The following is a 24,795-nucleotide window of genomic DNA, read 5'->3' as shown; positions in this document are numbered from 1 at the left end:
CTACTAGGTTGATCTACTTATATAGGAACAAGGGATGGCGGCCAAGGAGGTGGGAGGACATCCCAAGGCAGTCTAAAACTAACCCTAGGTTGTACAAGGCCTATGGGCCCAAGTGGAGGTGGTGCAACACCTTTGGATTTGTTGTTTGACTCGGATTCTGGTGCAACGTCATTTTGTTTGGTCTGTATCTCCACTCTCCGGATGAATTTGAAGGTGATTCCAATTGGGCCTAAAAGCCAATAAAATATACTTTGCAGCCCAAAAAGAATCTCGCAATTTGGAGTCCGAATAAAAACGTTGAAGGCGTTTTGGTACATGTATGTCTGTGCAGTCCGAATCTGAGTCCAGAACGTGAAAGACTTGGACTCTATCTTCTCTTGGGCTAAAAGTGACGTGAGAGAACTTCTTGAACAACAACTAATTATTTCCTTTGACATGAGAGGACCTCTTGAATAGCATCCAACCATTTCCACTTCCCTTGTCATCACACGTGATTCATACAAGTGTTCGGCCATTCTGCATTTAGGCATAAAATAAAAACATGTGAAGTATTTTTGTTCCGGATAACATAAATAAATTATTGCATGAGTTTTATCAGAAATCACCTCCAATAATTACGCATATGCAATGATTGTGATAATATCAAAGGTAGTCATGTCCTCATCAACGACCAAGTGTCTAGGAAGCAGCTTAGGGTTTGAGGCGAAACGACTTTGATGATTGGAAATGAAAGAACCTGTCCGGTGGAATATACACCCATTCGCTATCGGTGTCACCGAGATTACGAAATTAGTGTCATTGAGTTCCTCTACTATCAGCTGACAGGGAAACTTGGTGGAACCGAGTTGATGATTCCGGTGGTACCGAGATGGAAAACCCAGATCAACTCTGGACTTCGGTTGAACCGAGTTTGTAAAGTTGGTTTCACCGAGTTCGTTCACACAGAGGTTTTGGAGGTCAGCCATTGACGATACGGAACTCCGAGTGCTCCTTCACACAGAGGGATCGACAAGTGCTTTTTTAAGTTTTGTGATGAAGTATGAATAGAACTTGATATGAGATAGCATAGATAGCTAGAGAAGGGTCCTAGGCATTCTTGTCCATCCAATTGGCAAAAGATAAATCAAGAGCCAAATAATAACAATTGGATGTCCTCGAATGATCAAACACATGTAGACCAATATGCTCACATAGTAAGAATGATAGAGAAAAACATGGTGAACATGCACAAACATCCTAGCAGCTATCAAGCACTTGGACGATGACAAATTCATTGATACGTCTCCAACGTATCTATAATTTTTTATTGTTCCATGCTATTATATTATCAACTTGGGATGTCTTATATGCATTTATATGCCTTTTTATATCATTTTTGGGACTAACCTATTAACTCAATGCCTAGTGTCAGTTTTTGTTTTTTCCGTGTTTTTGACCTTTTTTAGAAAAAAATATTAAACGGAGTCCAAACGGAATAAAACCTGCGGGATGATTTTTTCCATAACAGAAGATACCCAGAAGACTTGAGAACCAAGGCAGGAGGTCTCGTGGGAGGTCACGAGCTCCCTAGGCGCGCCCTAGGGAGGGGCGCCTAGCAGGCTCTTGGCATCCCCTTGCCTCCTCTGCCCTACCTCTTTCGCCTATAAATTCCCTAAAATCCCGAAACAAACAGAGAGAGCCACGGAAATACTTTTCTGCCGCCGCAAGCTTCTGTCTCCGCGAGATCCCATCTGGGAACCGTTCTGGTGACCTGCCGGAGGGGGATTAGGACACGGAGGGCTTCTTCATCAACACCATTGCCTCTCCGATGATGCGTGAGTAGTTCACCACAGACCTTCGGGTCCATAGCTAGTAGCTAGATGGCTTCTTCTCTCTCTTGGATCTTCAATACAAAGTTCTCCATGATCTTCATGGAGATCTATCCGATGTAACTTTCTTTTGCGGTGTGTTTGTCGAGATCCGATGAATTGTGGATTTATGATCACATTATCTATGAATATTATTTGAGTCTCCTCTGATTTCTTATATGCATGATTTTGTATCCTTGTAATTCTCTTCGAGTTATGGGTTTCGTTTGGCCAACTTGATCTATAATTCTTGCAATGGGAGAAGTGCTTGGTTTTGGGTTCATACCGTGCGGTGTCCTCACCTAGTGACAAAAGGGGTAGCGAGGCACGCATCATGTTGTTGCCATCAAGGGTAAAAAGATGGGGTTTATATCATATTGCATGAATTTATCCCTCTACATCATGTCATCTTGCTTAAGGCGTTACTCTGTTTGATATGAACTTAATACACTAGATGCAAGCTCGATAGCGGTCGATGTGTGGAGTAATAGTAGTAGATGGAGAAAGTATCGGTCTACTTGTCTCGGACGTGATGCCTATATGTATGATCATTGCCTTAGATATCGTCATGACTTTGCGCGATTCTATCAATTGCTCGACAGTAATTCGTTCACCCACTGTAATACTTGCTATCATGAGAGAAGCCTCTAGTGAACACTATGGCCCCCGGGCCTATTTTACGCATTATATATTCAGCTCTAAATACAAAAAACACCAAAAATACCTTGCTGCACTTTTATTTCTATTTACTTTTCATCTCTGTCAGATCTTACCTTGCAAGTAATCATGAAGGGATTGACAACCCCTTTATCGCGTTGGGTGCAAGTTTATTTGTTTTTGCGCAGGTTTATTGGTGCCTCATCTTGATACTCCTACTGGATTGATACCTTGGTTCTCAAACTGAGGGAAATACTTATCTCTACTTTGCTGCATCACCCTTTCCTCTTCAAGGGAAAAACCAACGCAAGCTCAAGAAGTAGCAGTCATCTATATATGAGTATATTGACATAGGAGCCAAGTAAGAATACTTGATCATATGTCATACTCATCGTTAAGCACCAGTGGGGTTACCACTTTTACATGAGCATTAATGTGTCCATATCCTTAGGAGATTCTTATACTCCACTACAAGAAATTAGTTCATTAATGACCCATCATTTTGATCAAAGAATTGTCATTATTTTTAATTTATGACCCTCTTATGACCAAATTTCAAAGGTCAACAGTTGGCCATCAAGAATGAACAAACTTGACCTTCCTAAATTTTTGGTCATAGAACCTATGACCAATATGTTTTTGTCGTAGAACCAATGACCAAAACTTTGGTCGTTACTCCTACGCTCAACCACATGGGATCTGACGACTTGAGCTGATGTGGCATAATCCACATGGCATCAAGGTTGACGTGGCACTATTGATGACATGGAAAACACAAAGGATCTGGCGTGGCTGAGTCCCCATAGTCGTTTGAATGGACCAAGCCCAATAAATTTGGCCATATTTTTAACCTAAAAATATTTCGGCCCAATTATTTAATCCAACGTAATTGTTACCAGGCCATAATTCAAAATTCTATTCACATTCTGGCCAGGCCAAAATTCTCATGGCAGGTAAGCACAACCCACACGTCCCATTTGCCATGTAAAATTTAACAAGTCTGCTCATTTTCAAGAAGAAAGCAAATCACATTGCCGTCAATCAGCCTCATGTTACAATGATTTTACAAACCAAAACACAACATTTGACAAAATAAAACTAACAATCATACAAACTACACAAAATAGCGGTGCACCTAGAACTAACTAATAGCAATTTGCCATGCCACCAAATATGTCATCAGTTTAAGTAGTTTCTTCCTCAAATATTCTGCTTCTTGGCAAATAGTGACTCGTGCAAAACATCTGCAAATTCAAAGAATAAATTAGGCCATTGAGCATGAAGTCAAAACATAAGGAAAAAATCTGTTTTGTTCATTTGTAGTGAGCTTCAAAGTTCCACTAAAACTATGAAATACATCAGATGCATGAGTCTTAAGAAAAGACCAACTCGAAGAGCAGCAAGCACTTAATTAAAAATTTGTACTTTGACGATCACTTGATCTTATTTAAACAATAAAAGTAAAACACACAATAGCAAAAAAGAATGTTTCAACAGTGCCTCCTATCAAGATATGTCAACAATAAAGCATTTAGCACTTCACCACCGTTAGTTAAAGACAAGTTGCCCCCATTATATACTAGTAAAATGCATGTGTCATTTACGAAACATTGAAATTTGTACAGAAAATGATCATGCGAAAACTGGCGATGCATCCAACTTTTCACACATATCAAGAACACATATTTTTCAAGTAGTAAATAGTCAACCTAGCACCACTATGTCACTACTTTTCTCAGAGTAGGTTACATGTTTCCTCCGAGCAATGGTATGAAATGGGAGGGGAAAACTACCATCTCTGAACCAGGTAGTACACCAATAGCAACACTATTACTTATGTTCAGTTTATAGCTCATCAATTTTTTCAGTATTCATTAAAATAAATTGAGAAACTATATGTATCCTGAAGTCTGAAAATATAATATTTTCTTGTAACCAAGTAGTTGATTCAGAGATTAAATCCCACTGCATTTTTTTTCTTGGCATACATGATCATATTACTACTACCATCATGGCACATCATTGATACCTTTTGCCATTGTAGACTATAGAGCTAGTGGTAAATCCCAAGTTCAAAAATTGGTTACTGTAGTAGTAGAAATAACAGTATTTACATCACGCATTTGCCTCAAAAGTCAGAAATGTGCGTCTAAACAAGATATAGTGTGAGGAGTAATGCAAAGGAAGTAATGTGTGATCATACATGTTCACCCTTTCTCATACTTGTCCCTCATTGCCAAACACTTGAACTGGAAGATGTACTCCTCGCTGCCATACCATTCGCTTGATCACAATTAACCCTTTCATCCATGTGTCTAGAAAAGTTAAAAACAACAACCAAAAAAGGATAAGCACTTGATATTATTGTATCATTAATTGAATGTTATTGCAATCACTAGCACTTACATAGAATTGAATTCATAGAGATATATAAAAACCAGATAGGTGTCAATACTAGAACTAGATACACTAATCACAAAGCCATGTTTAAAAGTGAATGTTTATAAGCAACATATATAGCAAACAGAAGGATATACTGTATCACGTGAAGAATTTGACATGCAAAACCACAACTCAGCCATGATATAAGGTGAATACATAGGACTCCTACAGAGTGTGGATAGCAACATATATAGGTAATAGAACATACTATGGGCGACAAGCACTCCAAAACAGTATGGAGCAGTGGCAAGATATGGTGAATAGAACTGTATAGAATGCATGGTGTGCATGATAGAATCAATATATACTTTCACAAATATATTCACAAAATTCTTACAAAGCATGGATCAACTCAGATAGCTCAAGATTTATTCAAAAGTTGACTGGGTTGAGCTAAATGGCATGCTACCATGAACAAGCTCTTCCACATCTCACCGTAGTTGCTATCCTCAGGGTACTTGCTCCAGTCCAGCATCTGAAGCTACAACAGCATCTCAAGGTACAGCGGCTACGCCAGTTTCCTGCAAGACCAAAGAAAATTACGGATAGAACTCCCAAGCAGCCAGGAAAAAACTCAACGTGTTGGTGCAGGTACCACGTACACATCACCAGCCCTTGTGTAACACCCCAGATGTAACCTTTCCTATTTTGGAGTACCATGTTGTGGATGTTATAAGAGTTATCATTTCATGTGGCTTTATTTTGTGTCTTCATCTTGCATCATGGCATTCATTGCATTCATGGAAATCCCATTGTGTTGATGTTGCTTGATCATCATGAGTGCCAATGTGATTATGAATGCTAGTGTGTTTGTGTTGATGTTGTGGTGTTTTCAAAATAGTGGTGTTTCAAACAAGGTTTCAAAAACCCCTTCTCCATTAATATTTGAACTTATGCATTAACTTTGTATAAACCTGTTTTAAAAATGTTGATCATTTAGTGTTTTATCTTGTGCTTGAAGGGGTTTTGTCTTGGGGTTTTTAAACTTAAGTCATATAGGGTTTTTATTAACAAAGCAGCATATTAAATCCTGTTTTGAATATAATTTAGTTGCTCCAAAAATCAGTTTTGTATTTTATTTAAATAGGGCATAATTCCCTTATGCCCTAAGTATTTTTTATTTTATTTTTCAAACCCCTGTGTGGCTATGGGCATTTTTGTTTGTGTGTTGTTTATTTTAAAAAGAGAGAACCCTTTTGTTTCTTATTCAGAGAGGCCCAAGTGGGCTGGCTCCCTCCTCTTACCTGGACCTTGCCCTTTTCTTCTTCCTTCGCGCAGAAACCCGCTCGGCGTTCCTCTTCTTCCCCTGACGTCGTCCCTTTTCCCCCTCCTTTCCGTCAGAGAGGGTCGTCGCCAGAGAGAGAGAGCTCCCGACGCCGTGCCCTCACGGACGTCGAGACCACCTATATAACCCCTCGATGTGCGAGCCCCTGCCTAGGGTTCCTCCTCCGCCGCCAGCCCCCCTTCTTCTCCCTCCATCTTCTTCCTCGCCAGGTAAGTTCACAGAGAGAGAGAGAGGTGAGGTTCAGAGAGCGCTGCCGTCGATCTCGCGTCCTCCTCGTCGCCGGCAGCCATCCCCGCGGCGTCCGAGGCGTCCACGAGGATGGGGGTTCTTCCCCCGTTCCATTCCCCTCGCTAGTGGGGCTGTTCCCCCTCCCTAGCGCCTCCTCCACGACGACCTCGCCGGAGCGGTGCGTCGGGTCGCCGCAGGTCTTCTTCCCTTCTTCCTCTCCTCAACAGCAAGTGCGCCTCCGAGCAGACCAGGGTGAGCAGCTCTTCCTCCTCCCTCCTCGTCACCTCGCCGTAGTTCTCTGTTAGCGCGTAGTTGTCGCCGACGTCGCCGTAGCTAGGTGCTCCGGTGCGCCGCCGCTGTGGGCCTCCTCCTGCTGCGGTTGGCATGGGAATGGGTTCCCCACTCCTCCCGCGTCACGAGCAGTAGCAGCCGTTCAGCTTAGATCGCCGGAGCGTCGCCGGAGAACCTCCCCTGTTCGGGTCGTCATGGCTGTGTGCAAGAGGAGCAGAGGGGGCTGCTCAAAAGAGCATCTCCCACCTCTCTGTTAAGTTCCTTCCCATAGCGCAGTGGCAACCGAGCCAGGGCACGCACAGCGCGTTGCGGGTTCGATCCCCCGCTGGCCCCCTTTTTCATTTTCTGTTGTTTCGCAAGTAGCAGTGCAGTGCAGAGAGGTTACCCTACTTCCTTCCTCTCCTCTGTCGAGAGCCGAAGTGGTAGCCAAGTGGTGCATAGGTGTGTAGTGGTGCAGGAGGTTGTGGGTTCGAACCCAGGGCCTCCCCATTTTTTGCTTTCCTTGTATTATTTTTTTCTTTTTTGTATGGCGCGGAGTGTTGGCCAACCAAGAGATGACATATCCAACAGTTAGGTGTAGCAGAGATGCGCATGTTGAGATGGATATGTGGCCACACAAGGAAGGATCGGGTATGGAATGACGATATACGAGAGAGACTTGGGGTAGCACCAATTGAAGAGAAGCTGGTCCAGCATCGTCTCAGATGGTTTGGACATATTCAACAAAGGCCATCGGAAGCGCCGGTGCATAGCGGACGGATAAAGCGTGCTGAGAATGTTAAGAGGGGTCGTGGTAGACCAAACTTGACATGGGAGGAGTCCGTTAAGAGAGACCTGAAGGTTTGGAATATCGACAAAGACTTAGCCATGGACAGGGGTGCGTGGAAGTTAGCTATCCACGTTCCAGAGCCATGACTTGGTTTCGAGATCTTATGGGTTTCAACTCTAGCCTACTCCAACTTGTTTGGGACTGAAAGGCTTGGTTGTTGTTGTTGTTGTCTTTTCTTTTGCTGCAAGTGTGCTGTTTTGTTTCTTTTAACAAAACCAGGGGATGTTTTAGTTCTTTTGAGGCCCAAAGTGCACGTGTGAGCATATGAGAGCATCTGTATGTGAATGAGAGTGTGTATGTGCACATGAGTGTGTGTATGTACATGTGAGTGTGTGTGTGTGTATGCATGAGGTTGCACATGCACATGTGCAAGAGGGCCTAGCCTCTCATGTTGCACCTATTCTTGTAGTGCTTGTGAGTGTATGCACTTTAGGGTGTGTGAGCACATGTATGTGTGTGTGCTCATGTAGGTGTATGTGTGTGCATGGGTGCATAAGCACTTGTGCATGAGGGCCTAACCCCTCATGCTTGCCACTATGGAGTGATGTTGTTGTGGATAGGGCTTGTGTTTGCATGTGTAGGTGTAGATGTGCAATATGTGCTAGTTTTACATGTGATGTTATTCATCTATAGCTTATTGGATTCTAGGTGGTATTTTTTGAGCTAGCTTTGTGCCTTGATGTTACATGCAAGTATCCATGTATTATATATGATTTTGGGGTAGAATCATCCCAGGAATCCACTAGTGTAATCAGATTTCACTTTAGAGCAACTTCATAAAACTGTTATTTTCTGTCATGATGCCATGTTTAGTGCTTTGTATTAGGTGGTGCCTTGACCCTTTGAGGATGAATCCTTGAGGTAGTGGTAGTGGGTGAACCCCTCTACAGCATGGGGTCATTGTTATGTTCGTAGGAATTTGCATGCACCTATTGTGCCTTGTCAAAGTTGACACTTGGCTGAAGATGTCAGATTTGTGAAACCTTGTGATTTTCAGTAAGTCTGGGAATCTGATGTTATTTTTCTTCCCTTGTTGTCTTGGATGAATTAGCTCGTGTGTTGGGAATCAACCCATACAACAAACTAAAGTTTGTTAGCTTTTGTATTTGTATAGCTCCCTGTTAAATTTCATGCATTCTCACTTCCTGTAGATATCATTTTGGAGGCTGCCAAAATGCTTCAAAGCATAAGCAGCTGGTGAAAATCTGTGATTTTCACTAAGTCCCAGAATCTGTGATATTTTGTCCAAGTTTGTGTCCATAGATCTGCTCATGGGTGATTCCTTTGTATTAACTTCTTGTTAAGGGTTGTAGAGATTTTGAATGGCTTTTGCCTCATATCTTGCTTGCTTCATTTAGATGGTTGTAGCTACTTTAAATATTATAGACAAACTGCTATGATGTTGTTGATAACAGATTGCATGTTTTTGTTGATTTGAAGCTTGTGTGGGCATTGTTGATGGTGTGGTGTGTTCCCATGCACCACCCCACTTATCTTTTGTTGCTTGATCATGTGGCAACCTGGCAACACCAGGGGAGTGCCATTGGAGTGTGTTTGTGGTTGATTTGAACCGTAGGTCTTGATATCTTGTTTTGTAGTTTCCGGTTGATCCATAACTCCGTTCTCTACGTTCTTTATATGTTTTTGCATCGTTTTCTCGTGATTCACATGTTCATGCCATATTCATGCATGTCAAGATAACTTAATATGAGGTTCTGTCTAGAATTCAATTAGCTCAACTAATGCATATGAAAGTGACTGGAATAGTGATGCATGATTCCTTCTTCACACATGCATCATATTGCTTGTTGCATCATGTTGTGTTGGTGTTCATTGGCTGTTATCTTATCTTGGGTAGCATCGGGATCGGAGAGCGAGTACGTGGATTCTGGAGAGTACGTGCGGGAAGATCAAGAGCAGTTCCAAGCTGAAGACATCACAGGCAAGATGACCGTGACCTTGATACCGTATCTAGCTTTGTTATGCTGAGAATCACGTTTCCTTCGATACATGCTCGTTGCCTACCACTTGATATAAATGCCACCTGTCTTTGCCATGAACCCCAAACACCTCCCTCTCCTAGCAAATGTTGTTTGGCTAAGTAGGCTTGCTCAACCTCTAATGAGTAGCTTTGCTAGTTGCAGGTGCCAGCTGTCTCATGTGATAACATGAGTATATTGATATCATTATGTTTAAACTGCTGCTTAATTAATGCACCTATATACTTGGTAAATGACGGAAGGCCTAGCCTTTTGCCGGGTGATTTGTTCCGTTGTTGCCGCCTTAGTTTCGGTAACCGGTGTTTGATTCCATAACTGATCGCTCCTAACACTGTCGGGGTTGTTATGGGGACCCCCTTGATAAATCGTGTAGTCTTAAGGCTTGTCTGGCAGGACCCAACATTGGTTTTAATCTTCTAATCACCTACTAATAATTTGCATAGGGAGTAGCTACCCCGAGGATTTAATCAACACCCCGGGCCAGTGCTCCTCATGAGTGTTGGTCCAAATTGGGCAGACTGCGGGGCCACCACAAGGAAACTTGAGGTTTGGTTTCCTCTAGGCTTTCTCATCCGTCGTGTCCTGAGAACGAGATACGCGACTCCTATCGGGTTCGTCGACACGTCGGGAGGTCCTGCTAGATTTGTCTTACCTTAGCGATATATCTTGCATATAGGAATCCTGGTGAAACTTTGTGTCTCCTCAAAGTTGAGGTTTTCCTCTAAGGAATCCGACGAGATCACGAGTTTCGTGAGGATTACTTTGCGGCCCGTGGTAGTTTGTGATGGACTAGTTTGAGCACCCCTGTAGCCTTTAATCTTTCGGAAGCCGTGCTCGCGGTTATGTGGCAAATGTGGATATTTTGTTAACATCTGGTTCTAGACAACTTGAAGTAACTCTAATAAAACAGTCAACTGAGTGCGTAACCGTGACTGTCTCCTTCGGAGATCGCTCTTCGATCGAGAACACGGTGGGGTTATGTTTGACGTAGGTAGGTGTTCAGGATCACTTAGTGATCAATCTAGTCTTTGATCTCTTGTGTAGACCACCATATGATTACCCTGATCATCGTAAGTTAGCCACCATATATGCTTAGGTTGTTGCAAACCCATACACTAAACCTTCCTCACCTAATAACTTGACTAGATTCAGTACCAAGGTCATTAGATTGTTGAGTCCTCGTGGCTCACAGATTACTACAACCCCAACAGGTACAGGTACGCCCGACGCAGGAGATCCTGATGACAACCAGCTGAAAGTGGGAGTTTGATGAAGACTCCGGCTGTCTATATGTGAACTATCCGGAAGACTGAGGCCGTGGTCATGATCGTGGGCTAGCATACGGGATGTGTTAGATCATCTGTTTTTTTCTGTTCAAGTCCGTAGCTGGACTTGCTCCTACTCTGAATAATGTGTGTATGTAAGCTATATGATATAATCTTAACAGATGGCAAGTGTATGCCCTACTTGTTAATCTTTAATTATGTATTGTGATGATTATCACGTTTGCGAAACGCATAGATGCGCCCCTTTCCCGTTTTGAGGCCTCGCCCCCAAATAAGGAAATGGCCGCATCTTAGTCGTTACACCTTGCCTATTGACACGGAGCAGCGCGGCGAGCTCGGCCTCTTGGGGCACGACCCGCTCCGACGTCGATGTGATTTCCAAATTAAGCTAACATAAATATGGCATGATGCCGTACGTTCAAATAGTACAATAAATTAATAACATGAGTACAATGTAGCCAGGTATGTTGCATAGGATAACATATTAAGCGTGTATGCATGGTGGCAATTTGCACGTGTATAATTAGGCCATATGTAATTAATAATGTTTATCGATAATAGGCAGAGCTTTTCTGACCTTTTTATGTCCGCATGTATCCATTTTGTTCTAAATAAACATGTGTCCATCTATATCTAAAGTGATTGAGATTATTCTGTTGTCTAGGAAAAAAAGTTTTTCAGTTTGCTTTTCACCAAACTGAAATGACATCTATTTAGAAGTCAAGACTTACTAATAAGTATATACAAAATAAATCGTGGACTCAGCATCAAAATCTGTACCATTTTGTTCTTCAAAAGAAAAGGAACGGCATGCATACTTTGCTAAAAAGCATGCGTAATTTGCTAAAAAATGTATGCATGACTGTATTAATTCCTGTCCAAGACTTTGCTGAAAATGAAATGAGTTTTTTTCTAAAGTGCTGTTACTGCAAAGCATAAATTTTTGGATGCATTGAAGATGAAAAAAAACTGACAAAAGATCGAGAGTTATGCCCAGAATTCAGATGGAGAATTGGAACCCGCGTTACAAAAGCCTAGTTTCCGACGACCATCAAAAAATTACACATGCTCGCTAGAAGTGTTCCGACCTTGTATAAAGTAGGGTAAAAGTCTAGAAGCAGGGTACTCATAATTTATAGGTTCTGACAAGGCGAAAATCTGAGAGTAAACCAGAGTGTATTCTCTCAGGCCAATTCACAAATTCAGAGAATTACATCTGGATTTTAACCCTAGGAATCACTCAATGTGTATTAAGCAGTTGATTCTTCAACATAACCAAGAATTCAAGAAATAGGCCGATGTTACTAGGCATATATGTCGGCTTATGTACTCTAATCCCTACCAGGCCAACACGTAACCAACATGTATCAATTGTTTTCCCAGATGCTTTGGTAAATTGGCAAGGGCATGTTGTGCTGGAAGCTACCAATAACGTGACCCTCCAAGAGAAAGAAAGAAAAACGAAATCCTGGCATGACAATAATGCGAGAAAACAATCACGAAGAAGAAAAACTGAATCTTGGCATTACAATAATGCAAGAAAACAATCAGGAGGGGCAGCAGGGACAAGAGGTGCAGATATACCTTGCTAACGATGATGAGCCAGCAGTCATCCTTGGTGTTGTGCTTGGACACCTCCTCCAGGGTCAGGGCCTCATTTCTCTCCCTCCCTAGAAACTGAAAGCCTTTAAGCTATCAACACCTTGTACATGCAAGGAGGCAACACAACTCACAATTACGGACAAGCAACACTTGTACAATTTTATTGGCATTCATTATTCATAGACTATGATGCAACTTATTATGGACATTGTAAGAACCGAGCAGATCTATGCTAGCAACCTGCAGATCCATTAATAAGTACGGGAGAACTCAAACTTTTGTAGAAACATGAAAGAAACCAACATCATTTTTTAATGACTTCTAAGCGTCATTGAGGATCGATGGTTACAGGTTACAGTTTGCTTACTTCTGAGATCCGAAATAGAACATCTAATTTCTGCAGCAAGGAATGTAGGGGGAACATAAAAACAAGTGATAATTGGATCTATGCAGCAGGCAAAAGTGGGAGGAGGGAAGGACAACGGTACCTCAGTTCAGGAGGGGAGTAAAAGTAGGACGGCGGCGACGGTGGCGAAGATGTGCTCGGTGGAGGGAGAAGCAGCAGTTGGTCTTTGTTGACCATGCAGGTCCCGTGGCAGGAGGGCATGTAGTGGCTTCCGTGGAGAAGTCACGGCAAGATGCGGGAGAGGTAGCTCGGACGAAATCCAGTTCATGACGGGAGATGCAAATCGTTGGAAGATTTCCACACAGTGGGAGGTGGGAGGGGGAGATCTGGACGGAGTGCTTCAGGGGCGAGGGAGATCTCAAGCCACCAGCCAGAGGAGAGGAGGGACTCCGGTGGCTGGAGGTGGCGGTGGCGGCAACATCGAAGGAGAAACCCTAGGAACTAGTGGCGAACGGGTGTTGGGCTTTCTGAGATCTGCGAGGCTTCCTTCGGAAGAGGGATGAGGGAATTGGACTTGTGGCGCAAAGTTTTGTACGCGGGAGGAAATTTGAATGAATGTTTTTCTCCAAATATCAACAGTCTGTATGTTTAATCGTTGATATAAATGTCCACGTTAGCAACCAACAACACATCATACAAGCTCTTTAATGGATTGCATGTTAAATGTATGTAAACTAACTAAATAAGTCCACTAAACGTTGAAGAAATTGCCATGCTTGTCTCGGACCTTGTGCCTGAATCGTTGCTTCAAGTTCATACAGTTTCATTCTCTTTCTTCTTTTATTACGTGTCATCTCTCCCTGATAATAAAGCAAATAGGGTTTCGGTTGTCCGTCGTGACATTTTTACAAAAACGTCCCTCCGTTTTCAGTTAATCAACCCGCAGTCCTTTCTTAAGTAGAAAAAAACGTTTCGTCCGTCGTGCATCTTTACGAAAACACCCTTTCAAACATGCAGTCCTTTGCAGCCCTCCCTCCCCTCCCCCCTCCTCCTCCTCCCGGCCGCCCCTCCCGTCCTCCTCCTCCTCCCTCCCTCCCTCCCCTCCCCCTCCTCCTCCTCCCGGCCGCCCGTCCTCCTCCTCCTCCTCCCTCCCTCCCTCCCCTCCCCCTCCTCCTCCTCCCGGCCGCCCCTCCCCCTCCTCCTCCTCCTCCTCCTCCTCCTCCTCCTCCTCCTCCCTCCCTCCCCTTCTGGTAAAGAGTCATTCCTAGAAACCCCTCCGACAGCAGCTCAAATAGTGTGCGGCCTAGCCGCTGTACCTGCCGAGCGTACTCCGGCGCCACGGCTTTGCACGCCACCGGGATCTCCTCGGGCGCCGGCGGCAGCTCGAGAAACACGGTGTCACGCCAGTTGGCCGCCGACGACGTGAACAGGTCGAAGTTGGAGTTGTACCGGACGCGTCGGCGGTGGTCCCGGCTGTAGTACGGTCGCTTCGTCTCCGCCGGCAAGGAGGTCGTCCGGCACGCCGTGGTTCACCACCTGGAAGAAGCCCACCGTCTCGGCGGCCACCTTCAGGGCGGAGACCATGTCAGCTCGCACGCCAGATGAGGCTGACAGGTCGATGAGCGGGATGGTGAAGCGATGGGTTAGCTCGCTGTCGGTGCTGGGAAGGGATTTCGGCGGGTGGTGGAAGATGGACGGGACAGTGGTGACACCGGCGTCGACGAGGCCTTTGACGCCGGCCTTGGTGTCATCGAACGCCTTGACGGCACGGAGGCGCTCATGGTCATCAACGGAGGCCATGGAAGGGATTTGGAGTTTTGACCGGCCGATCCGGCTGCTTGCGAACTCTCGTACTTGCACCATGTATGCTTAAGTAGATGCATCGAGAGGGGTGCTACTAGAATACATTGGGGGCATCTACCGTAGTTGACTTAGAGCATGGCTATGGTATGGATGCAATTTCATACCATTTGTATTTGAGCCCTATTTGACTTGGTGTTCTTTTCGTTTACAGCTGGTAATCTGAGTACGTTTCCTACCACGGAAATATCAGATGTTGCAAACAAGATGTTTACAGAATTTCAGTTCAAGCGCTGCAGAAATTACTTGAAAATGCCAGCATTAATTATAGATAAAAAAGAGAAAGAAAATGCTAGCTTTGTCAGCAAGAATGGTTTGATTGAGGATCCTGTTTCAGTTGAGAAGGAACGATCAGTGATAAATCCATGGACTCATGAAGAGAAGGAAGTTTTTATGCAGATGCTTGCTTCATTTGGCAAGAATTTCTCCAAAATCTCCAATTTTCTACAGCACAAGACAACAGCTGATTGTGTTGAGTTCTACTACAAGGACCATAAATCTGACAGTTTCCGGGAAGTTAAGAAACTTCTGGATCTTCGCCAGCAACAACCCCCAGCAATTACCTAGGATCAAATTCTGGAAAGAAGTGGAATCCTGAGAATGCTGCATCTCTTGATATGCTTGGAAATGCTGCATCAGTCGTGGCTGCCCATGGTCTTGATTATGCAAACAGGGTGGAGAAAGATACTGCAAAGTCTATTATTCGGACTTCCTGTAGGTCTGATGTTTCGGCTGTGGCCAAAGGATCTTTGGATAGGGATGGCATTGCTAATGTATCTCTGCACGAGAGGGAATCTGTAGCTGCTGATGTCTTGGCAGGTATATGTGGAACTCTCTCCCCTGAAGGAATGGGCTCATGCATTACCAGTTCTGCTGATCATGGCCAAAAAATAGGTGCCACAAGAATGGACTATCTTATGACAACTCCAGAGGCGGACAAGAACTTTGATGAGGAAGACTCTCTCTCAGATCAGGAATGTGAAGTTGACTCAGTTGATTGGAACGACAATGAGAAGTCACTGTTCATCGAGGCTCTGAATAACCATGGGAAGGATTTTGCTTGAATTTCTTCATATGTGAAAAGCAAGTCATATGAGCAGTGCAAGGTATTTTTCAGCAAGGCTCGCATTTCACTTGGTTTGGATTTGATCTATCAGCGGACTACCGATGTTGGTTTGCCGACAGGTGATGCAAATGGAGGTACGAGTGATACTGACGAGGCATGTGCTGCTGAGATGGATTCTCCTATTTGTAGCACAGAGTCTCCTGTGGAGATGGAGATGGAAGTTTGTCCTTCTGCTGATAAAACCCTTCAGGGGCATCCTCTATCTGGTATCACCTTTAAACAGTCAGAAACTGATAGATCAGATGGGCCAGATATTGTGGACCTAACATTTGAGGAAGGTGAGATCAAGGCAGAGGATACTAAAAATTGTAACATTCTTGTTGATCATAGACAGTCAATTGAAGCCACTCATCAATCAACACCTTCATGTGCTCCTATCGATATCAATTCTTCTGAGAGCACAGGGAGTATGGAGAACAGAGAGCACATCAACCAAGTGAGTGTGCACGGCAACAGAGCCATGGCCTCTTCAACTGAGCAGCCTGTGGGAGCACATCTGGAAATCAGCTCCAGTCTGCACAATGTTGAAGTTATTGAGCCGAGCAAGGCGTCTGAAAAGATTTGCACTCAGGTATCCAGCAGGGAACATGCTCCCGAGAGTAGTGCACCTATCAGCGCTGGAAATTTAACCACCCCTTGTTTCTTACCTGGAGTCATCCAGTCGAGCAAGGTGTATGAAGGGATTTGCACTAAGGAATCCAGTACGGAAGGACCTACCTGGAGATGGATGCGGTGGTGGATGGAGGAGCAGAGGGTCTGAAATCGGTCCTAGAGCAGTTCAACTCGACGTCAGACGAACATTCCATGTCGCCTGATCCAAGCAGCACGTGCACGGCCTCTTCCTCTCCTTCGTCGTCAACTTCTTGGCACGCCGTGCCATGACCACGCACCACCGACCAGCAGCAGCACCACCATTTCCCCTCCACTTGCCGGGCTCCTCCACCGGCTCCGCCAACTCCGCGCCGTGGAGCAGCTGCTGCCACCACCGCCACGCCCCGGCCACGCCGCCCCCGCTGCCGTCCGACACCAGCGATGCCGACGAGAAGCTCCGGCTCAACGTGCTCTCCCGGCACCAGGGCGCCTCCGCGCACAAGGCAGCGGCGGTGGTGCTGCCGCTGAAGCAGGGGGCCGCCGACCCGCTGTGAACTTTCTGGCCCGTCACACTTGCGCAGTTGCGCTAGAGGAGAGGGTCCTTTTTACAATCAAAATAATCCCACCTTGCTCCTTTACATGTAATCTCACCGGTTTATATACGTATGGCCCAGAGAATCAACAAGCGGCTCTGGAATTAGGAAGGGAAAGAAGGAAGGGAAAGAAGGAAGGGAAAAACGAATCGGCAAACGATCCATGAAGAAATTAACTCAGCAAGAGCGCAGGAGACTGAGGGCGCGCGGGGGGAGGGGGCGAGGAGGAGATGGGCTCACCGAAGGATGCGAGCAGCAACAACCAGAAGCACAACCAGTAGGACCAGAAGCATAACCAGTAGGAGGCGTACCTCCCGATTATATGTGAAGCGCAATGTGATCGAAAAGAATCAAGATTCTTGATATGTATGCACGATTAAAGGAGGAACATTTCCTTGGGACCATAAATTAAAACCGTATTATGAGGATGATGTATTGAATGTATACATCAATAAAAATCATTGATCCATTTTGTTCGCCGATCTATTTCTTTTTTACTTGGGGGTCAAAAATTGGATATCTATTGTTCTTGGCTTTCTTGCATGACTTTTCTTAATTAATTATTGATTTGTAAAATTAATGACATATTGGTGCAATTTTACTAAATTTGAATTGTTTTATTTTGGGTTGTAAATTTTGAACTTTTGTAAATTAAGAGCGTGGGAAATTTATTTTTCCCGTTGCAACGCACGGACCCCTTTGCTAGTGTCATCCAAATCGTCTATGTGGCAATTTTACCAACAATGATCATACGACCATTGGAGATGCTCTAAGTGGACCAAACGTGCGCCGAGGTAAATAAACGGCACGGGAAGCCAAAATATTCCGCGCGCTCTCAACGCAAAACACACGGGAGCTCATGTACGTGGTAATTGAGAGGCCATTTGTTTTTATCAAGGCTCGCAGGCCTCTATGTGGCACCCACAGGGGATTTATTTTTCAAAAGAGATTCCTAGGCTAATGAGCTTTAGGTAAATCATAGTTTATAGTAGTGACAATAAGAGAACAGAGTCGTCAATAAATTAACGTTAGGCGGAACATCATTGAGTGTGCCGGAAAAACACTCATGTAAAATGTATATATTTTTATTTAAAATAAATTGGTTAGGTATTAGAGGGATTTGTCACTATATGTTGGACATAATTCAAATTGAACAACTCTCATCTCAATTATATATAAAAAATGGACATGGAATAATATAGGTAATTCGCATAAAATTTTACAAAAATTGTTAAAACAGATTTCAATCCTCAAACAATTGAAAGAAAATCACGTTACTTTACAAAATGTAGTGTGTTCAAATCCGAAAATGGTAAATGAAGGCCAAGCTCCATTAAACACTTTATTTAAAAAAAATCAAATTTAAAGTTTGAGAAGAAAAACTAAAACAAAAATCATACGGGTTCATACAGATGTGTAATACATGTGTGTACAATTTCAAAATGATATACCATACGGTGAGAGATGCACAAGAAAGACAAAATCATGATTTTTAAATGACAAACAATACATGCACTCTTGACTATAAAAATGCACGAATCTGACTTTTTTGTGCAGCCCACACTATAATGTATTTTATCGTGAGACTTTACACACACGTAAAACTCATCCATATCAACATGTACTCCCTTCGTCCGGAATTACGTGTCATAGAAAATGGATGTACCTAGACATATTTTAATTCTAGATACATTTATTTCTTTCCATTTTGGTGACAAGTAATTCCGGATGGGGGAGTATGATTTTTTATAGTTTTTAAAAACTTAAAAATATATTTTTGGAACTTTTCAAATAAAGAGATCTATGGAGCTCGTCCTCCAAACCGTTGCACTTGTTCAAATCGCGTTATGTTCTTTTTATTTTCTCAATATTGTATTTGTATGTGTCAGTTAGGTCCCCCCTGTAAGGTGAGCCTTGCATATTAGCAAATCCTACTCGTGACATATTGGTCCCATCAATTAGTCGGTTCCTACATGATAGTATAGTTATACTTTATTGTCCTACACACATAGACTAGATTGACATGTATGCACGACATATGTCCAAAATTACTAAATGTATACATGACATTGACGAGGTGTCTCTCCAATCACCCCATCCAAGCCAGTGACCTTATCAATTTGGTCAAGGAAGACCCAAAATAAGGCTATGGCTAGTGATATATCTTTTTATGACCATTCGATGCAATCAGAACATGACCTTTTGACATCAACGGTCATAATAGTGTAGAGTAAGGAGCCCCCTTGGACACTTCATGGTAATTTCGTAAATTTTGGTCATAGTTATATGACCTATTGACCACGTTCATTATATTTTTGCCATAAACGAGCATATTTCTTGTAGTGCTCAAGTCTTAGAGTAAAGCTCCTCCTTGATATGACATCCCCACTAAGAGGGATCAACTAACTTTGGGTTTTGTCGTTGAAGACTTCAAGTAGGTGAAGTAGTGGTGGATGCTCAAAGTTGATGAAGATCGTCTTGAGTTGGGAGCAATCCTTGTTGTTTTCATACTCTTCTCACCTACATGGGTTAGTCCCAAAGCATGAGGAACAAACGCAGGAATATCTATGGACATGGAGTGAAACACAAATGGGATGATGTCCAAAGATGCATTATTTACCTTGTTCCTTGCTTACCTTTGAGGGAATGTGTGACTCCTTGAACTAATGCATATGATTGAGGTTGATTGCAGATAGTTCTTGCCAAAATGAATAAGAGTGAATTTCATTGACGGAGTCACCCCTCAAGAACTTCCCTAGTTCTTACTCTTGGGGATCCACATCGAATTGATGGGAATCCTTGGAGTTGTGGTAGCACTTGTTGAGGTAGAGCTAGTAGTGTCCTTGGGAACCCACTTGACCTTGGCTTGGGGTTCTTCTTCAAATAGATCAATGTCATCTCGAAGCTTTCCCTTGCCTTTATGGTCTTGTGGTCAATGTTGGAAAAAGTGCTAGGCGGTAGGTGGGCGATGACCCTCTGCCTAGCGCCTAGACTGCCTAGGCGTAGCCTAGGCGTGCCAAAGCATTTTGTATGGTAAGAGGTCAGGAGGAGAATTATTTGCCTAGAACTTGTACTATAGCAAGTTAGAATGATAATTTTTTGACAAAAATAAAATATGTCACGCAATGTGAAGAACTAAATTTAGTCGAGTGTCAAACAAAAAGGCTGCCAAAAGAAAACTAAATATAGTCTATTCAATGGTAAGTAGCAAGCCCATACAAATATCAAGTATTCAAATATTGGAGAGGAAAACTTCACGCAAGACCCAATTGGCATAGCAATATAGATTATATGTCCAATAATTCACACTTCAAAATGAAGTTCTTAATTTCTAGAATCTTATTTGGAAGACTTGTCTCACAAATCAAAAAGGGGAAATTCCACAAGAACACACACACAGACGGTTCAACACATAATGACAAAGACATACAAGATAAAGAAAAGGTACTTAACAAAGGACACCCATGCATTTGGATCTCCTCACTTATCAATATAGTCATTCTCATCCTCTAAATGCATCTCCTCCTCATCATCAAACTCCTCTTCTTCAGAATCAAATTCTTCTTCTTCATAAAGTTGTCTTAGTCTTGCACTTCTACGTGGCTCAAGAAATTCATCGCCTCCCATTGCCTCTCCAATGCCACTTCCTCGCATCTCTGTACTATCCATCTCATCATCGTCATCCCTATAGACGACTTCTGCATAATCATCTCCACCCTAGAAAAGAAAAAATTGAGCTTCAGCTGTCTCGGCAGATAAGAGGACATCAATGATCTTCTTCTCCTTGATCATTTGCTTCTTAACCATAATTCTTGAGTTTAATTGTACAAGTACAAGAGAGTTGAGATGTTCTGTAGTTAGCCTATTTCTTTTCTATGTATGAATCTGCAAGAGGTAAAAACATAAGGATTAAGAATAGAGAATGTTTTGACATGTAACTCACTAATCTAGACGTGATATTAGAGAGTTAGGAGATTAAGGAGACTAACACTTTCAAAGGTACTCCAATTTCTTTCACAGGCCGGAGAACTTGAGGTCAATGAGAGTATTCTCACAACCATCCTTTGTAGAGTCGGTGCTTCAGTTCCATAGAGGCTCCACCAAGATGCTATGAGTGAGAGCAGAGAATCAAGTTAACAATGTATTGCAGAAACTCTAAGCATATATTGAATAAGTTGACTTCACAAAATAACAATGCATGCCTGCATTATAATCAAAATCCTAACAACTCCTCGCAAGCTTCTTTGCAAATGACCCTTCTCTATTATGGAATTTCTTTAATTCAAAATTGATAGCTTGATCTTGCTTGTCATCATCACCATAATAAAAGGTCTCCACACAGCTGATGAACCCTTCCGTTATTGTTCCATCATAAAAAATATTAGTATCGACATAACTATAATATGGATTCAGCAAGTACATAGCCAAGTGCAATGGAGAGTCAAGTCGATCTTTCATCTTTTTCTCAACAATATTAATCACATCTTTGTAACGTGACTTCACATTGCCATAGACCTCCTTGATCTATTTCTTTGCCTTAACTATTTCTCCATAAACAAAACCCATAGATGGATTGACATCCCGAGCAACCAAACGAAGGACTTTTACCAAAGGCTCAAAGACATTCAGGCTGCCTTTCCCTTTTTTGATTTAACTTCTCTCAACTTATCCAATCTACCATCAACCACCATCTTGCTGAGTTGATCCTTTTTGTCCAGAAGGCTTTCCAAAGTTAGATAAGCAGAAGCAAACCTAGTGATCCCTGGCCTTATGATCTCTTTCCCTAAAGAGAAGTGCCTCATGCAGTCCAAGGTCCGTGTGTGCCCATAAACAAAGATAGTGAATGCTTTTGCTTTTTTGAGTACCTTACTAAACCTTGGTAGGTTGGCAATTCCTTGCAGCATCAAGTTAATGGTGTGCATCGCACAAGAGCTCCAAAACATGTTTGGCCTCTTCTCCAGCAACATATTCTTTGCTCCCATGTTATTAGAAGCATTATCCGTCACTACCTGCACCACATGTTCAGGGCCTACTTCCTCAATTGCTTCATCCACTAATTGGAAGATGACTTCACTTGTGTGCGATACATCCGACATCTCACTCGACCTTATAAAATTAGAACCATCGACACTGTTTGTGCACAAGTTCATTATGCTTCTCCTCTTCCTATCTGGCCAAGCATCAGTCATAATGGAGCAGCCATTCTTCATCTTTTCAGCATCATGTTCTTGCAGCAAACTTTTCACTCTTGCATGTTCCTCACTCAGCAAAGTCTCTCGAAGGTCATGTTTAGATGGCGGTTCAAATCCAGGACCAAAGCTCCCAATGGCTTCACACATTAACTTGAAATCATCGTTGTTACAAGCATTGAATGGTATAGCTACAAATGCAATACGAACAAAATTAGTGAGTGACAAGGCAACCAACATTGACAATTACAAAGAAGTAAATAATAAATGGCAGTGTGGGTAAACATATATATTTCACTACCATGATTGTACACCCATCTAGCCCTCATATTGTTGCACTTCATGTGTTCTCTTTTTCCGGAGTTCCTTGTTTATCTTCTGTTGATGCAAGGCTTCAGCATGAGTCAATTTAGGATCAATAGGTCGCGCCCACTTGTCAATGGGACCTAACTTGTGTGGCTCTGCGCTTTCCATACATGTAGCTTCATCATCTCCAATGCGAGAAATGTTCACACTTTGTCTGAGCTCTTGCTCACGTGTAGTCTTTTCCCTTCTTTTATTCGATGCCTCCTCAAGAGATTTCTAGCACCTATCTTTAGCTTCCTGAGAGCTTTTCTTGCATTTGACCACAACATTACTAACATGAGCCACATGCTGCTTGTGATGATAAACACCTCCAATGCTCACATGGTTACAAAACATACTCTTCACTTTATCCTTGTTGGAAGCATCAGCTAGACTCCCATACTCCCATCCCACATCATCTGACTTTATCTTAAGGACATTCTCTTCCTGGAATGTTGTTCTTGCATTTGTACCGGACACCCTACAAATAATCAATTACACAACATGCAATAACTCAGTAATTTCTAACAAAGTCCAGCCCACAAGTAGGCATAAATGCAGAGAATAATGAAAGAAAAATGCAATAAATTATGTGTGTACATGTATGCATATGTCCACATCCGAATCAAAGGAATATAAATTATTAAATTATAAATTTATAATATCATAATATATGCAAAGCAATATAAATAAACAGCAAGCTTCATGGACATCGATAATGCACAGGATGATTACCTTCAGACCAGTGGGTTCTTCCCTTGTTTCTTTAGGCGCTAGCTATGACCAGCCCTCTTTAACTTCCTCGTCGTATGAGTTGTCGAGTACAACTGCATCATGAAGTTATTATTATTTTCAGTCATATCTTATTCCATTAGAAGTGTTTGGTACAGAAAGATTCATAGGTTCAATTTCTAGGGTGGTCAGGTCATTTATTGCAGCGACGAGCGACAGTAGGTGCATGTCAGGCAGAGGGAGCATTGCACGTTGCCGAGCCGACTGTCGGCGAGCTTGGGATGCTGGTGTGCGGTGGGGGACTAGGCGACACCAGAGGCATTGAGCAGGGCCAGGCACAACTTTAACCTCGAGCCTAAGCTCTTGTCTCCTACTATATTGTTTATGCCCAAATACTAATTGGGTCTTATTTGTTAAATCTTGTATATGTATGAGAAAATTCAACCACAACAGCATCAAGGCATGTATAAATCAATTGTAGATCGAACAAAATAACTATCATTTCTACTGTTGACTCGATTATGGTACTCCCAGGTGGATTTGTGATGCTTACATGACACTTAAATTGTGATATCTATGCAAAAAAATAGTGGCACCCCCTGCGCTGCAATCTTGGATTCGCCCCTGATGGATGGATCAAACAACATCCAATTAGCAATCTAGGTAAACTAAAATCAATATATAAACTGCAGATCAAGTGATTTCATGCGAGGGACAGAGCAGCAAGTAGCAGCTAACTAGCAATACAGGGGACGATGTAGAGGCAGCACACGTGCACAGTGAATACATGAGAAGATAAGGGACTGACAAAACCTACAGCAGGGAAGAAGACCGAACCACAGATTGTGGTCGAGCAAACGGATGGCGAGGAGGAACAAGTCATGGCTGTGTGGTGAGAGGATGGGGTGAATCTTTGTCTCGGCGGCCGGAGGACGAAGCGACGCCGGAATAGATCGAGTCGCCGCCCCTTTTGTGTGTATATATATCCAAAGCCGCCTAATCTTTCCTTTCCTCTAGCCAGCAAACTCCCCGCAATCTTCTCCATCTTCTCGCGATCTTCTCGCCACCTTCCCTCCCAGCCTTGCAACCTCTCTCGTTTCATCTCCGGTCCGCCTTGCTCTGCCTTGCGCCGCTTCCTCGCTGCTTTTCTCTGCTTCATCGCGCTTAGGCGCACACCTGGATCCGCCTAAGCGATGGGCCTGCCTAGATTACCGATTAGGCCCAAGGCTACGCGGTGGGTTGTCGCTGAGCGCTTCAACGCGCCAAGGTGTACGCTTAATAGAGTATCATTTTTTCTAACATTGTTTATGGTAGAAGGCCATCTTGTAAGCTTGTTCCTTGGAGGAAGTGGAATCACGCTTCTCCTCTTGGGAACAAACTTAGGAGTGGGATATGGACCTTCTTCGCAAACACCTCCGTTGACATTGAAGTAGCCAACACCTTGTTTCTTCCGATGTCCTCCTTGCTCGCGCACAATTTCCTCGAATTGTTTACTTCCGACAAGGCTCTTGAAGACACCTTTCTCTATAATCCCTTTCAATAGATC

The 24,795-nt window shown here is 43.1% G+C and overlaps 2 long non-coding RNA genes and 2 pseudogenes across 3 annotated transcripts; 1 reads left to right on the top strand and 3 right to left on the bottom strand.

Annotated features, from left to right (window-relative positions):
- Positions 1 to 3,513: 3,513 nt before the first annotated feature.
- On the bottom strand, positions 3,514 to 12,563 carry LOC123411481. Its single transcript, XR_006613272.1, has 4 exons — positions 12,450 to 12,563; positions 5,382 to 5,467; positions 4,708 to 4,819; positions 3,514 to 3,748 (listed from the first exon to the last, which is right to left on the bottom strand). It is a non-coding gene; the product is annotated as an uncharacterized LOC123411481 (long non-coding RNA).
- A 1,485-nt stretch (positions 12,564 to 14,048) lies between these two features.
- LOC123408740 lies at positions 14,049 to 14,680 on the bottom strand (annotated as a pseudogene).
- A 10-nt stretch (positions 14,681 to 14,690) lies between these two features.
- Positions 14,691 to 17,452, top strand: LOC123408739 (annotated as a pseudogene).
- Positions 17,453 to 20,236: 2,784 nt separating this feature from the next.
- LOC123410295 lies at positions 20,237 to 24,517 on the bottom strand. Of its 2 annotated transcripts, XR_006613020.1 has the most exons (6): positions 24,067 to 24,517; positions 23,803 to 23,873; positions 23,253 to 23,344; positions 22,474 to 22,998; positions 20,973 to 22,363; positions 20,237 to 20,868 (listed from the first exon to the last, which is right to left on the bottom strand). It is a non-coding gene; the product is annotated as an uncharacterized LOC123410295 (long non-coding RNA). The 2 variants fall into 2 exon arrangements; XR_006613021.1 differs by lacking the exon at positions 23,803 to 23,873.
- Between the last annotated feature and the right edge of the window lie 278 nt (positions 24,518 to 24,795).

The sequence above is a fragment of the Hordeum vulgare genome, chromosome 7H (genome assembly GCF_904849725.1).
Source record: "Hordeum vulgare subsp. vulgare chromosome 7H, MorexV3_pseudomolecules_assembly, whole genome shotgun sequence".
Taxonomy (NCBI): Eukaryota; Viridiplantae; Streptophyta; class Magnoliopsida; order Poales; family Poaceae; genus Hordeum; species Hordeum vulgare.
This window is presented reverse-complemented; position numbering and strand designations above follow the sequence as displayed.